The sequence below is a fragment of the Medicago truncatula genome, chromosome 1, assembly GCF_003473485.1.
Source record: "Medicago truncatula cultivar Jemalong A17 chromosome 1, MtrunA17r5.0-ANR, whole genome shotgun sequence".
Lineage (NCBI taxonomy): Eukaryota > Viridiplantae > Streptophyta > Magnoliopsida > Fabales > Fabaceae > Medicago > Medicago truncatula.
In genome coordinates this window covers 16,800,883-16,817,217 of record NC_053042.1, presented here as the reverse complement: position 1 = coordinate 16,817,217, position 16,335 = coordinate 16,800,883, and the positions used below count along the sequence as shown (strand labels likewise).

The following is a 16,335-nucleotide window of genomic DNA, read 5'->3' as shown; positions in this document are numbered from 1 at the left end:
TACCCAAGGACTGAAGACCTCATATAAGTGAGGTTTATGGAGCATGAGACTCCAAGGCATTTATACGAATCACACCAGGATCTCTGTAATCGTATAAACAATGTTTTGTCATGGAGAATGATTTGGGGGAGGCAAAAACCACAACTGATCTGCCACAATGTCATAAAATTTTGTGTGCATGCAATTTTAGTCCATGTTAAAATCAATTTTGTTTAATTATCTTTCAACTTAAAAAAATTTCATGATTTTTTTCATATGTTTAGAGCATCCTAAAGTGTTCCTTTATAAAAGTAATGGACATTCTTTAACGTTCTAAACATACTAACATAAGGAGCTATCGGGGTTCGAATCCAAGCAAGGGAGATGTAACACCTGAGACTGACGAGGACGAGGAGTAGTCATCGGTACACAAGGCATGACAATAATCGACTCCTAGCAACTTCTAGTCAAACCAAATTAACTTCAGAATGAGAGGGATTCTGAGATCGTGTGAGTATGGGAATGCATTGTTGAAGGAAAGCTTATAAGAATTATTTACTACTACCAATACCAACAAGATGCATCTTGTTTTTGGTAGCCTATTCTAGAAGAACTTCAAAGTTAAACATGTTTGACTTGGAGCAAGTTTGGGATGTTTAACATTCTGAGAAGTTTCCAAGAAAGCGTACGAGTGATGATAAAACATGTTGAAAAAACTTGTGTTAGTTTGTGGGACAAGTCGACAATATTTAAAGTCGTATGGGATGTTACAAGAGAAAAATACCAACATAACAATCAACATAATAACACTTTCCCTCAAAAAGAAATTAACAAACTAACATTTATCATTAACAAACTAATTTCAAATTTGATCTTGGACTTTTTAGATGAGATTGGTTTTGAACTCTGGTTCTGAACTTCTTTGAACTAGCCATTTTTAAGTGCTTCTGATCTTCCATTCAAATCTATCTAATCTGCAATCTGAAGTGCTTTCTAATGTCTATTTTAAAGTCATTTTTATCACATGAGATTTGCATTTGACCTCCTACTTACTTGGTCAATGTTGTTCTTCAATCCTATTTGTTATTGAGATTGCATCAGATATGAATCTGAAGTCCTTTTTAGTCCTTCTGAACACATATCTAATGTTTAGAATTTATGTTTCCTTGGATATCTATGCATTTGCACAACCCTGTTTTGAAGAACACTATAAAAAACTTGTCAGAAAACATAACATATCATAATCAATATGATATTATATTCAACTAAGTTTATTATTATTAAAATGTCAACTTAAAAGGATTTTGTGATTTTACTCAACAATATAGTGATAAGAAAATCAAAGTTTCTTTTGGATACGTGAAGGAGGCAAGAACCTGGGACTATAGCGACTTTGCAGTCTTGAATTACATTCAGCACAGACTCTGCCCGTTCTCCATGTTGAAACCTCTTAATGACCCCAAAAACATCGATACCAGCTTCTAAACTAAGAGCCTCTTCGAGATTCGAAAGAAAATAACCTTTGTCCTGAGCGTAGAAACTCAAGAACACATTGTACCTTCTCTTCCTTGGATCGGTAGTAAATATGGATTCAAATTCCAGGCAGATATTGGTGGAGGAAGTGAAGGAAGACATGGATGGTATAGATGAAAATTAGGTGAAATTGATCACTGAATCTTAAATTGCATAAGAGAAGAAATAAACTAAAACTAAATGATGAACCAAAACACTATTTGATTGGCAACTCCCGGTTTATGTGACAATTTTCAAGTCAAAGTCATCTAAATATTCCCTCCGATCCCATTAATAAACAGTTGACTTTTTAAGTTCATTAAGCAATTGACTTTTTATGCTTTTGGATCCTAATACAATTGACTTTCTCAAGCCAACATTGTCTAACAACATTTTCTTGATTATAAATATCCCAACGATAGATATAGAACTTTCATTAGTAGATATTGGTAACAAAAGTGGATGCAAGGGAATTTAAGAACGAAATTTCAACCAAGTAAAATTCATATAAACATAATACTTTGTAAAAATAAATTTTAAAAACAATAATAGAAAAGTTAATAATTTTTAATAATTTTTCACGGATTTCCTTGTTGCACAAACATAATGGAATTATCTCATGTGAAAGAAGGAATCATTTGACTTCTTTGGTTTTAACCAAAGAATATCATATATGAATTTGAGCATTTGAGGCTTGCTAATCTTGTTGTCATTAGGCATGACAACAAAACCCATACACACGGTTACCCCTCGAATCAAACCCAATTTGACGGGTTTTCCCCGTTTTGACTGGGTTTGGGTATGGGTATGGGTTTTCCCCAATTTCAAAACACGGGTATGGGACGGGTAACAGGTATATAGGTACCGACCCCGAACCCATAGCTAAACCCGCTCCAAATGTAAAAAATTACTTTATGTATGTCATGTTATTTTGTTTGATAATTGTCATGTTAATAAAAACTACCATTGATATTTAAAGGATCAACTAAATCATTCCGTCTAACAAATGTTTGATGTATTGCAACGTTGCCAATTTTACTTAGTATTTTGTTTATAGGAATTTTACTTGATTCATATTTCCTTCTTAATTTTTTGGTAATCCATTTACGTTACCAATATCTACTAATGGAATGTGTATATCTATACAGGTTGGAACATTTATAATTTAAAAAAAATTTATTTGACGACGATGGTGTGACTTATGTTTGTGATAAAACAAAGCAATTTTTAGCTGTAACACGAATTTTGGACATGATGTTGACAAGTATTTAGAATCAACTTTCACCATGTTTGTTGAAATTGATGATTCCATGTTATTCATGTTTGTCACAACATCAAAGGTTGGTTGAAAAGTTTCATAATCTTATGTGCTCTTGAATATGCATTTTTTCTTGTTTCAAAGCTGGATAACTTTTATTTCATATTTAGACAGGGATGTAATAGCATTAACAAATTATTTTCCAAACATGCTAAAAATTGCCAATTTCATGAATTGTCTTATTGAAACTACCTCCTCTAACATAACTAAAATTTTATATAGGACTTGTTTTAGGCTACGTATAAAATGGACTCATGGAAAAAGTGGCCGATGTTGAACCACAATTTTTTACCTTTAGATTAATGTAATCATCACAGTTACTATGCACCTTCTGCGCACTATTCCCTCCCATTTTTTTCATCTATTTATTAATTAAAATAACAAATTCAAAGTTGATAAAAAATAACAAATTCATCATCGTCGGAAGGGAAAAAAATCCAACGCTTTTGAGTTGTTTTTATTCATTGGTTACTTGATGGGTAGATTTTTATTTTTTTTTACAGGATGCAAACGATGGATGTTAAAAGTGATTAGTTTATAATTTTTCTTTAGTGTTGTTGGATATTTCTTCTCAAGTATTTTTAGGCACTAGGTCTTCCCTCTTTGTTTTTTTTTTTTTTTTCTCTTTTTATCTTGTGTTCATAAGAAAAGAATTGGTTAAAAAGAAAAGAATTGGTAAAATTAAAGCAAGACGTTGAAAATTCAGAATTCATACATTAATTAAATAAGTTATCAAGTTACCATAAGTTTAGCTAATGAGTGTAGTGAAATCATCTTCTTTCACCTCAAAAACAAATATTAAAACAAATTAAAGTCACTTGTTAATTTGTTGCCGGAAAGAGAAGATAGGGAGCAAAAGAAAGGGAATATTATATGCTAGAGGGAGTACATCATAAGATCATAAAGTGTTCCCTTTCGAGAAAAAAGATTATAAAGTGTTCTTATTCCAATGGTTCTTATAAATTTGTCCATCATGGACCAATATATGGAATGGTCCATTCTAAATGTCACCCTTGTTTTATACCAATGATATCAAATAATATGTTTTAAAATCAGAAGATCTACTGTTTTTCAACAAAATAAGTATGAGAAAACTTCTAGTATGATAGCTTTAAGGGCTCAAAGTACTAGTGTACCTAAAAGCGGCCATACTATCAGTCTTGTCATATATATTTAGTTGATAAAAATTAGGTCGTGTAACAATAAAAACCTATTAAATTATATCATGTGTACATAATATGTTCGAAGTGAAATTATTATTTAATTAGTTATTGTTAGACTATATTTTTAAAGCGCTATATTTAATGCAGTCAAAATTGAGTTGATTTTTTATCGAAAGAATCCGTGTTGTTTTCATATTTAGATGCACAATCGAAGAAACAATTTAGTCGAAATGCTCAAGGCATGGTTTCAGTTCAATAGACAGAAAAGTATCGAAGATAATGGAGTTACACGTGGAGTCAAGTAACGGATACTTCAAAGAGACCAGTAATTTTTTTTTTTTGAAGGAAAGAGACCAGTATTTGAAATTCAAATCGAATAGATATCTTCTATCGATTTCTAGCTGTTATAGTTTCAAATCTTAATGTAGGTAGTTATTGTTCTATTATAAATAGTAGTTTTTCATAAGAAAAACATGTCACAAACCGATCATACACGAAACTTACACTTAAACTATCCACATTCAAGAGAGAAACGAGTCACAAGTTATAATGTATGAACATGTGTACCAATTGACATTCAATCAATGCAATTTAAGTTTATTTTCTTAAATGTCTTTGCAATTTACTTGTTTCTTTTAAGCAATTTCTCTTATTTTAGTTTGAAAGTAACTTCGACGGATTTAACTGGGTTAGATTCGACAGTTATCTTCATACTTTTTCTACGTTCTTCAAGAACAATCATAAATTTCTGAAAAATAACAAACACAATATGACCTTAAGATTTACTGGTTGATCTTGCAAGTAATTAATTTTAAACCAGCGACTGTTTACCAAAAATCAGTGTAAACAAATTGGCACGCCCAATGGGACCTTTTGTGCTTTTGTTTAGAATTTTCTTTCGAAATTTATTCGTTTAAATTTGTTGGTTTGTATTGTGTATGCTGTTATCTCGATTTTGGGGTATCAAGTCATTAATTAGGCTTGAACCTTTCAATCATTGATAATCTCTATTTTTTCTTGGGAAGGGCAAAATTGAGAAAAAACCCTTAGAAATTCTAAGTTCGGGGGTCGCTTTCACTACGGGAAGGTGTTAGGCACTCGCAATGATTATAGAACCTTTTTCCTAGTTTTATGTCTACGCTTTATTTTTAATGCTATTTTAAGAATGGGGGGCGAAGTGTTTGGATTTTTATTTTAGTGGACTTGGAGAGGTTTTGACCTCTTGCCTACATACCCTTTTAAGGGATCAAAATTCCATGTAGTTCTCTTTCAAAAATGTTTTTGTGCGTTTCAATTGATTTTAAATTTTGAAAAAATGGTTTTGAAGAAGAGAAAGAGGCCTTAAAGGCATGAGAGAAGAAAATGGTGAATGGTTGGTTCGATTGTTATTAAAAAAGTCTAAGTTGGAATTAGAGTTCATTTGGATTTGATTAAGAAAATAAAGGGAAAATTCAATGGAGTTTTGACTCCAAGGTTTATTTGGAAAAATTTTCAAGTGATGGAATTTGCTTATTTTTGGAAAATTGGCATTTTTCTAAGTATCGCATTTCCTAAACATACATCTAAAGCGGTAAACATGCAACGTGTGTGCGTGTCGGTGCTTGTGTCGGTGTACATCATCAGAGTCCATTGTCCTTTACATTGGCCCTAGTTTACATTCTATGGTCTTGCAAGAAATTAAAAAGGAAATTTAAACTCCCTAAAATATTACATAACATTTTAACATAGAAATGAGAAGGTAAAAAACCTAAACTATGAGAAATTGAAATGAAAAAGGTAAGATGCTCATGAGATGGATGAAACATGAAATGAAATGGTTAGTAACATAAGGCATAAAATGGTAAGAAAAAGTAAGCAATATTGAAATAGGATAGCAAAAAAGAAAAGAGCAATGAAGTGAAATAAAATGACAAAATATACCTAGAATTTGGTATAACACTTAGACATGCACATGACCTATAATTCCCTCATCATAGCAATTTTTTAAAGAGGTTTGATTTTAAGCTATAATGTGAGAATATCAAGGACACATTCAAGCCAAGCATTATAACACATTCATAGAGATATTTTACACTTTGTTTCTTGATAAAAACACACATTACTTGCCAAACAAGAAAAAGAAAAGAAAATTCACATCCACAAACAGCAAAACACACATATGATCAGAGACATATTCAACATGAAATTGCATATTAATTACTCATATCATGCCAAGACCTCATGAACAAATTATAGCAAGACAATTCACAAGTTTAGTCAAAAACGAACAAATCAACAAGAAAACATCACGTATATTTTTTATCATTTTTTTAACATTAAAAACATCACAAGAATATTAAACATGCATCAAGAAGCACATAGAAATTTTTAGGAATTTTTGCAAGAAAATTAGAACAAACAGGAGGTTCACATAGCAAGAAACAGGGTGTGCATAGCAAGGAAATCAAGAAAATGCAGGAAACAAACAAACTGGAAGTCCAAGCCCAAAACTCATGGATCTGGATGCACAGGGAGCGTTGGATTGATCCAGGAAGCCAAACCCTAGATCTAAAGGTTCAGAATGAAGGGAAAGAACCAGAAATAAACCGGACCGGTTCAGTTGTTTATAAAAAGGATTGGGGACCGGTTTATTTCATTTATTCCTCTCCTTTCTCTCTCTTCTCTCATCTAGTGAGAGAAGCTCTCACTTCTCTCTTCTCTTATCCTCGCCGGATTCTAGAAAAGGAAGATGAACTTCATCTTCTCCGGTGAAGTTTGTTCCTCCGGCGTGGTGGCCGGCCGCCCAAGGGTGGCGGCGCCGCCGCAGGAGTTGAACAAACTTCTCCGATTTCGAAAATTTTTACATTTTTAGATATCCTTTTTTGTTCTGAACACGAATCTGGCACTGGATTTTGCATGCAAAGCTCGAATCAACGTAGATCTGAGAATCTATTTCACGGTTTTCGAAAATTTTCTTTAAGTTTTTTTTTTAGTTGTTTTTGAATGAAACCGTTAAAACTTCACAGATCTACATTTGATTCGTCTTCGTTGTTGTTTTTAAGCAAGAAAGATGAAGTTTATGTGTTTACCTGTGGTTTCAATTGGAGATTTTGAGCGAAGATCTTCGGAAACACTTGAACTTGATTCTGTTTGATGATTTGTTGCGTGAATCCGAAAATAAATCGGTTCTTCTTCTTCTTCGCTGGTTCAATCTTCTTCGTCTTCACTGATTCCTTCGTGATCGGTGCTTGAGTTTGCCAATGGCGAATTCGCACCTTGAATTGCGAAGGAAACCGATTCGATGATGAAGATTTGAAGATTCAGTGATGATTCTCTGAGAATTGCGAAAGATTCACTGAATTTGGTATTGAATTGTGATTCTGGAAATTTAGGGTTTGAGTTTTGTTCTTCACGTTCTTGGTGATTTTCTGAGTTTTTGATCTAACTGAATGGAGAGAGAGAATTGTGATTCTGTTTGTTGAGGTGGCGTGTGATATATGGATTTGACTCTGACACTTGGCTATTTATAACCTGCCACTTGTGTTCTTGGACCAATGAGGAAGGAACACCTGTAATTGGACATAACAAACTCGGCCTTGTACCATTTGGACCTGGGGACCTTTCTGCAAAATAAGAAAATTGGAGGACTGGACTGCAATTAAGAAAAAGGACCTAAAAATGCAATTTTAAAAAGTATTGGACTAAAATTGGTAAATTGGACAAAACGTAAAGAGAAACCGAAATTTTGACAGGAAAAGACCAAAATGCCCCTAGGGACTAAACTGACTCAAACTGACTCAGATGCAATTTTGAAATGACTTTTTAACAAAGACTCAACAATGATTTGTAAAGTAAGTTGAAAAGACTCAGAGACAATCACAAGGACTAAAATGGGTCCCACTGCAGGAAATGACCAAAATACCCCTTTTGTATGATTTTTTGAAATAACATGCGAGAAAAGCAATGCAATGATTCAGAGAGTTTTCAAATGACTTGTAATGTAAGAAAGACACTTCGGATGATCTTATGCAAGAAAAACACAGGCAAAATCATGATTGAAAATACTCCGAGACGGAGACAGTAAAATATGCAGATGAAACAAAGTAAAGGTTCAGAGTAAAACAACAGTAAATTGACAATTATCAGTAGTAGAAAATAAATTTGAATGAGTATTTTTAGGTCCAAAATCAGGGTATAACATATGCGTTTGAGAAGTAAACAACAACTTCCTGAAATGATACCTCCTTTGAGTCAAATCGCTGCAGCATTGAATGTTGCCAGTTCGTCGGAAATGGTAGCCAACCCACCAAATTCGCAAAATGATACACAAACAATTCCCGTTAGTGGTACGAGTGCAGTGATAACACCAGCGGGATCAATGAATCTTGCGCACGTGTCTTCGCCTTCACACACAGCGGCCTCGACGACTGCTCCAGTTTCACAGGCCATTCCAACAATAGGAAATGCATCGACCCAAGGATTTTGAAACCCCGGTGCAAGAAGTCGCAGAACTATGCCATATTGCGTGCCATCCTCATTAATGCAAGGCCTGCATACGAATCCATCAACTTTTTCAGAAAGTTTGAATGTACCACTACCACAGATGTACAATCCCGGGGTGAGCGTTCCCGTTCGAACACCCCAACAATCATTGATCAATGCTTCCTTAGTCGCCTTAAGACAACAAATGGAGGATAACAATCATGAAATGGTCAATATGGTAACTCAAAAAATTGGTACAGTAATAAACCCGTTAATTCGAGATACCAACAATAGTTATCAGACACTGTCTACCCAGATGGAGCGAATTGCCAATTTTTTTTGTGCTCCTCCAACGCAAAATGTAAGGCCGGTAGAAATCCCTGCAGAAGGGCAAGTTAATCAAATGCCAGGACATGTGGCACAACAACAACAACTGGTGCAACCACAAGCCCAAGAGGAGCCTGAAAGAGCCCCAATATTGGTAAATAGGCACCAAGATGCAGATTAAGTGGTCATGCAGGCCCGTCGAAACAATTACGAGGGTCAAAACAACATAGCAAATGTGGTCGAATTGTAACGCCCTGTTTGAATTATTTGTTTTATTTGATTATTTTAATGAGTTTATAATATATTTATATGATTTATGTGATTTAATGATTATGTGGTTGTGTTATATTTTATTAAATGAGTTATTTTACTATTTAATAGAATAAGTGGGAATTTAGAATATTTTGAGTTCAAGGGGCCGATTTAGAAAAAAAGGAGAGTTGTGTGGGATTAAGTGGAAATAGAAGAAGTGGAATTAGGTTTAGAAAAGAAAAGTGGAAAAAAGAGAGAAGTCAGAAACTGTTTCACGTACAAACAGAGCTTTTGGGAGAAGAGCCAAGTGAAGGACCGGAGAGATTGTAGAACGTTGTTCGTCTGAATTTAAGGTAAGGGTGGGACTAACTTCTCTAATAATGGGTTTATAATTCTGAAATAGGGTTTAACATGTTTGTTGTTATTTTATTTTGATGATTAGAGAAGTTAGGGTTTTGAATTGCAATTTAATTGATGAAATTGCATGCTCTTGGTGTATATATATATTTGGATACTTGATGAATTATGCTCAAATGATGATTTATGTTATGTTGTTGTTGATTTGTGGTTGGATTCATGATTATGAGTTGTGGTTGTTGATGATTGTTGTTGTTAATGTTATATCATGAATTGGGTATGAATTATGTTGAGTTGTAGTTGTTGATTGTGATGATTTTGAATGAAAGTGAAGTTGAATAATATAGATTGCTTTTTCCCGATTTTTCTTTTCATCTCTGCTCCGAATTTGAAATAAAAACTGGTATTGATCGGTACAGAATTGGTCTTAGGTGTAGACACAAAAGTTGTAGGTATGGATGTTAGCTTTCTATTTCCATTGGTCTAACGTGGAAAGGATTTATATAACTTGAGTTATGGTCAAATTACTGCACGTAGGTCACAGTGAATTTTTATGAATTTCAGCACAACTTTTCCCGAATTTGAAATGAAAACTGGTATTGGTCGGTACAAAATTGGCATTTAGTGTAAACATGAAAGTTTTAGATAATTGTGTTAGCTTTCCAATGGCTTTGGTTTGACTCAAAAATGACTTTTAGTGTTTGAGATATGATCAAAATACTCCAAGGAGGTCTTAGTGAAATCTTATGAAAATTCAGCAAAATCGTTTCTAAGTTAATCCAAAACTTATGGGATAATTCCAACCCTCAAAACTAGAAGTACTATGAGTTCAATTAAGGTGTTTAATAGTATTTAACCCATGTTTTGAGTTGATCTTGGGACAGGAATGGAGGTTGTTAATAAGTTATAGACTTACAGAAAGCCTGAATCAAATGATTAATGATTGTTAGTTAGTTTAAGATATTTATATTATGAGAAAAATGTATGAGATAGAAAATATCGTTGTTTATATCATTCAAGTTGTTATTATTAATATTTCTATGTTGCAAGTTGCTTATGTTGTTGTCCCTGCTGTTGTTGATTATTAATATCATTAAGTTGACCAAGTTGTGAAGTAAGTCATAATTATTTATGCACAGTCGTTGTCGTTGTCTACGTTGTCATTGATGTTTCTGAGTTGTATGTTGATATACATAAATGTTGAGTCCATTGCATGCTCATAAATTGTTGAGGGCTCATGCCCTGTGAATGCTAGTTCATTCAAACTGTTGAGGGCTCATGCCTTGGAATGTTTATCATTCAAATTGTTGGGGGCTTATTCCCCGGAATGCTTAGTCATTCAACCCATTGAAAATGGTACCACATGCATATTGTAGTTGTCGTCGTTGTCATCGTTTTTAGTTGAGTCGTCGGTGTCGTTGTTGTTGTCGTTGTTGATGATTGAGTTGTTTCCGTTGTTGTTGAGTGAGTTGTTGTCGTTGTTGTTGAATCTTGTTGTTGTCGTCGTTGTTGGTTGAATTAGTAAGTGCTATTAAAGTTGAAGAAGTGAGAACATTATTGTTGAATATATGTTGCTAATTATGTTATTTTAATCAAGTTGTTAAATACAGTTGATGATTTATATGTCTATTATTATTGTTTGTGAATCTCACCCCTTCTGCTTGGAAATGTTGCCTTCTTATGGTAACTTTCAGGTAACGAAGATTAGTAGGAGTGGTGGCTCAAGTGTCTTAGGGCTCTGATACGTAACGGGATGAGAAATTGTTGTTGTGTTTTCATTCCTTATATATCAAATGTTGAACATGTTGATGGAGCTTTTATTGTTGTCGAATAATTCTTTTAAGACTATTTATGTTGATGCCTTAGTGCTAGATTTTATTGAGGTTGTTTAACGTTAAATGATTTGTAAATTATTCCGCTTTGAAGTATTGATATATTTATCAAAGTTGGTTAATAAATAGCATTTTATTCTATTTAAGAATTTTAGAAAAGTAGTGTGACATTCCCGTTTGTTGTTGAACGCTGATTTATTTTATTAATTTTTATGTTGAGAAAACGGGGTGTTACAAATGCAAACCAAGAGGACGTAAGATTGTACCTCTTTCCTTTTTCCTTAAGGGATAGAGCTAGTGCATGTTTTCATTCATTAGAAGTTGGTTCTATCACTTCATGGGACCAAATGAGGCAACCATTCCTTGCCCGATTCTTTCCCCCTTCTAAAACTGCTCAATTGAGAGATCAAATAACATGATTCACTCAAAGAGATGGGGAATCTCTTTACGATGCGTGGGAGTGTTTCAAAGAAATGCTTAGGCTTTGCCCCCATCATGGTTTAGAGAAGTGGCTAATTATCCATACTTTCTATAATGGTCTTTTGAATACCACAAAAATGAATGTTGATGCAGTTGCAGGTGGAGCTTTGATGAATAAAACTTACACAACAACATATGCTTTGATCGAGGACATGACACAAAACCACTATCAGTGGACAAGTGAAAGAGCCATCACTGATGTTGCTCCTTCACCCTCTAAAAAAGAGGCAGGTATGTATGAAGTCTCTTCCCTTGATCATTGAAATGCTAAGATGGACACACTTTTTCAAAAATTTGATAAATTAAGTGTAAGTGTTATCACACCTGCTCCTGTTTCACCACCTTGTGAAGTATGTGGAATATTTGATCATACTCGCGTTGAATGCCAACTAGGTAGTGTTGTTGAATACAAATCAAGGAATGAGGCCAAATCAAAAAATTTACAATAAAACTCCTCAAAATCCTTTTGGACAACAAACAACACCACCTGGTTATGCAAACAACCAAAGAGTCCCTCAAAAATCTAGCTTGGAACTTTTAATGGAAAATTATGTTATAAATCAATCCGAGTAGCTCCAAGAGCTTAAAATTCAAACTGAATTTTTGAATTACTCTCTTTTCAACCTTACATCAAAGGTGGACTCCATGCTACTCACAACAAAATGTTAGAAACTCAAATCTCTCAAGTAGTCCAACAAGTTATCCAAACTAAAACCAACCATTTGAATGTTATTACACTTAGGAATGGTAGACAACTAGAGGACCCCGTAGGGAAACCCAAAATATGTGAGGTTGAAAAAGAGAGTAATGAGCCACAAAGTGAGAAAGCCGTAGGAGAGAGTGAGAAGCCAATTGTCCCAACACCTTATAAGCCAAAAATTCCTTTTCCAAAAAGGCTTGTTAAACCTAACATGGATGCGTAGTTTAAAAAGTTTGTAGACATGCTGAAAAAAATATACATCAATGTTCCTTTTACTGAAGCTTTGTCTCAGATGCCTCTTTTTGCAAAAAATTTGAAAGATATTTTATCAAAGAAAAGAAAAATAGAGGATAATGAGACAATAGCTCTAACAAGAGAATGTAGTGCTGTCATACAAAAGAAATTGCCTCCAAAGCTCAAAGATCCAGGTAGTTTTTCCATCCCTTATGTGATTGGGAAGGAAACCATTGAGAAATCCATGTGTGATCTAGGGGCTAGTGTTAGCTTGTTGCCTTTGTCCCTCTTGAAGAGGATTGGTATAGGTGATTTAAAACCCACTAAGATGACCTTGCAGTTGGCCGATCGTTCCATTATCTATTTGGCCAGATAAGGGATTCGTTCGTTTCCCCAACAAATTTAGTGAATTTGGGAACTTTCCAATTTCTCGGCAATCTGGTCATTGATATATATTCGGACAAAGCCGACACAAAATTGGGCCTATGTAAACCCATGTTAAAACCATTCTAGGCTAACAGGACTTCGTGTAACACCCCGTTTTTCGAACATAAAAATTAATAAAATAAATCAGAGTTCAACAACAAACGGGAATGTCACACTACTTTTCTAAAATTCTTAAATAGAATAAAATGCTATTTATTAACCAACTTTGATAAATATATCAATACTTCAAAGCGGAATAATTTACAAATCATTTAACGTTAAACAACCTCAATAAAATCTGGCACAAAGGCCTCAACATAAATAGTCTTAAAAGAATTATTCGACAACAATAAAAGTTCCATCAACATGTTCAACATTTGATACATAAGGAATGAAAACACAACAACAATTTCTCATCCCGTTACGTATCAGAGCCCTAAGACACTTGAGCCACCACTCCTACTAATCTTCGTTACCTGCAAGTTACCATAAGAAGACAACATTTTCAAGCAGAAGGGGTGAGATTCATAAACAATAATAATAGATATATTAATCATCAACTGTATTTAACAACTTGATTAAAATAACATAATTAGCAACATATATTCAACAATAATGTTCATACTTCTTCAACTTTAATAGCACTTACTAATTCAACTTTAATAGCACTTACTTGGCGGTAATAGCAATTACAATAATGTTCTTACTCCCAAATTCTGAAGCTTCTCAAGACCAATCTCACTCGGGCTCGAAACCGTATGATCTAGCAGGTCAACTTACAACGATAGGACAAGACTTTTGACCCTGATCTGTGGGTTTATTTGAAGCTCCAGCCTTACCGCCAAGTTTCTGTCCACCACCGCAGCTCTCAAAAATTGGCTAAAAGGTATTACAGTCCTTTTCACATCATTCGTAGAATTGGGAAAGTGGCCTATGAACTTGACTTACCCGCTTCTTCCCGCATTCACCCCGTCTTCCACATTTCCCTCCTTAAACCGTGTTTTGGCCATCCCTCCACTCAAGTTTCACCAATTGCTGACCCACAAGCTTATCCACCAGCCAACCCACTACCACTCACTCTCTTGGACCACCGCATAACAAACAACATTGAGGAAGTCTTAGTTGAATGGGAAGGGAAAACTCCAGCAGAAGCTACTTGGGAAAATCGCTATTTGTTCAACAATAAGTATCCCACTTTCAATCTTGAGGACAATATTCGTTTGAAAGGGTGGGGCAATGTTACGCATGATGCTACAAGTGGGAAAGCAAGCATGCAAGGAACCAAGGGAACAAAAGACAAGGCGGGACCCAGCTGCCCCACAAGGAAGTCCAAAAGAAAGGTCAAGCTCCCTAGCAAATTCAAGGATTAAAGAGTCTCTAGAATGATCTAAAGGATAAGACCAATGAGCTAGCCCTAGTATCTCATAGAAGTCTGTACTTGAATAAAGGACAATAATATTAGCTATTTCTTTTTATTTTTCCTTATTCAAATTAATAGGATGTGGACACTTGTCTCCATATCCTTTTATCTTGGGATGTATTGTTACTTCTGATGGGACCTTAAAAGGAACCTAGTATTAAATGAAAAGACTAAGAAAATTAATTCACAAAATCTCTCTTTCTCTTAGACTTTCCCTGTCAAAAGGGAATTTAATTTCTGCACAATCATTCCTCATATCATTTGGTGCTCTCGTTTCTTGAGGTAATGCCTCCACGTCAAAAACCTAACCCACCCGAACCACCAAGCCTACAACAACTACAAGACTCCATCAACACCCTAGTCGCCGCCTTCACTTCCTTCAGAGAAAACCAGGACCACCACCATGCTCACTATGTCGAGTCCATCAACAACCTCCAAAATCAGCTTCCTGCAAATCTGGGAGAAACAATTATCAACCTCCAAAATCAAATTCCAGCACATATTGGCGAATCCACGACCACCCCAACTCGCTAAAACGATACCACCATCAAACCACCGAAGCTTCGTCTTCTTCCTTTCGACGGTACAAACCTCCTTGACTGGCTTTTCCATACTGAACAGTTTTTTGTTCACTACTCCATTCCTCACACTCAACGCCTCACTCACGCTGTCAGCTACATGACCGGTGACGCGCTAGGCTGGTTTCAGTAGATGTTTCAGTGGAGACTTCTATATTTTCTTTCATTGTATCCTTGGTGCTCACAAAGTATATGAAATGTTAAGTATTGTTGGTGAATACTTTCTCAAAGAAACTATTTGATGATATCTTTCTCAAAGTATACCGAATAGTTTATTATTCACTAAACAAGAATTAATATTGCATGAACTAGGTAATAAACTACAAATAATTGGAGAAGAATTTTTTTTGGAAAAACCACAATTATTATTAGGCTAAATTATACTGAGGGTTTTTAAGTCATTTAATTGTAACAAGTTTGCTCTTTTAAGTTTCTTTTTTACCAAAGAATCTACGTTATTTTCTTTTACAGCACGCCCGAGCAAAGGCCTAGCCTGTGATGATGAAAGATGGATATAGTTAAAAGCTAGCTATTATATGGAACTTTTGTTATCATCCAATAAAAGAAAGATGCACACAAAACTCTCTATTTTACTCCCTACATTCCTATGTGTAAACTTATTTTGTTTTCTTCACAATTTTTTAAGAAATGTTATCGGTGTAATTAATGTGTCTATTTTGTATGTTAATATTACCAAATTATCTTTTGTTTGTATGTGTGTAAAATTTGACTTTTCATATTTCATAACAAGTTAATAATATTAATTAAAGTGTGTTTAGGAAAAATAATAAATGCATCTAATAATTTAAAAAGAGTTTGCATTTACGAACAAAAATAAAGTCAAATAAATGCTTAGATATAGAGACGGAGAGAGTATTACTCCATCCGTCTCACTTAATCATTTGATTATTTTACACCTATTAAGAAAAACATGCAAGTGAGAGAGAAAGAAAAATAAGTTGGAGTGCCATTGTCAATAATACATTCACTATATCATAGATGCAAAATACTCCCTCCGTCTCACAATAATTGTCTCTTTACCCACTTTTCTTTTTCTCAAAATAATTGTCACTTTAGAATACCAATGTAGGATTTATTATTTTTTTCATTATTATATCATTATTTATTGAATTTCATCTAACTTAACTACTCCACTAACTACAATTAAAAAGGTATTTTAGTAAATGATACTAATTTTACTATCAAAATCAACACAATTAATCATTTTCTTAATAATCGTGCATAAACCTTAAACGACTATTTTTAAAAGACGGAGGGAGTAAAATATAGGGTCAT

General features: G+C 34.3%; 1 long non-coding RNA gene and 1 other non-coding gene across 2 annotated transcripts; both read right to left on the bottom strand.

The window, feature by feature from the left end:
• Positions 1-671: 671 nt before the first annotated feature.
• On the bottom strand, positions 672-2,389 carry LOC112418545 (uncharacterized). Its single transcript, XR_003008708.2, has 2 exons — positions 1,356-2,389; positions 672-1,186 (listed from the first exon to the last, which is right to left on the bottom strand). It is a non-coding gene; the product is annotated as an uncharacterized lncRNA (long non-coding RNA).
• A 9,207-nt stretch (positions 2,390-11,596) lies between these two features.
• LOC112418758 (small nucleolar RNA R71) lies at positions 11,597-11,703 on the bottom strand. Its single transcript, XR_003008848.1, has one exon. It is a non-coding gene; the product is annotated as a small nucleolar RNA R71 (small nucleolar RNA).
• Positions 11,704-16,335: the final 4,632 nt, after the last annotated feature.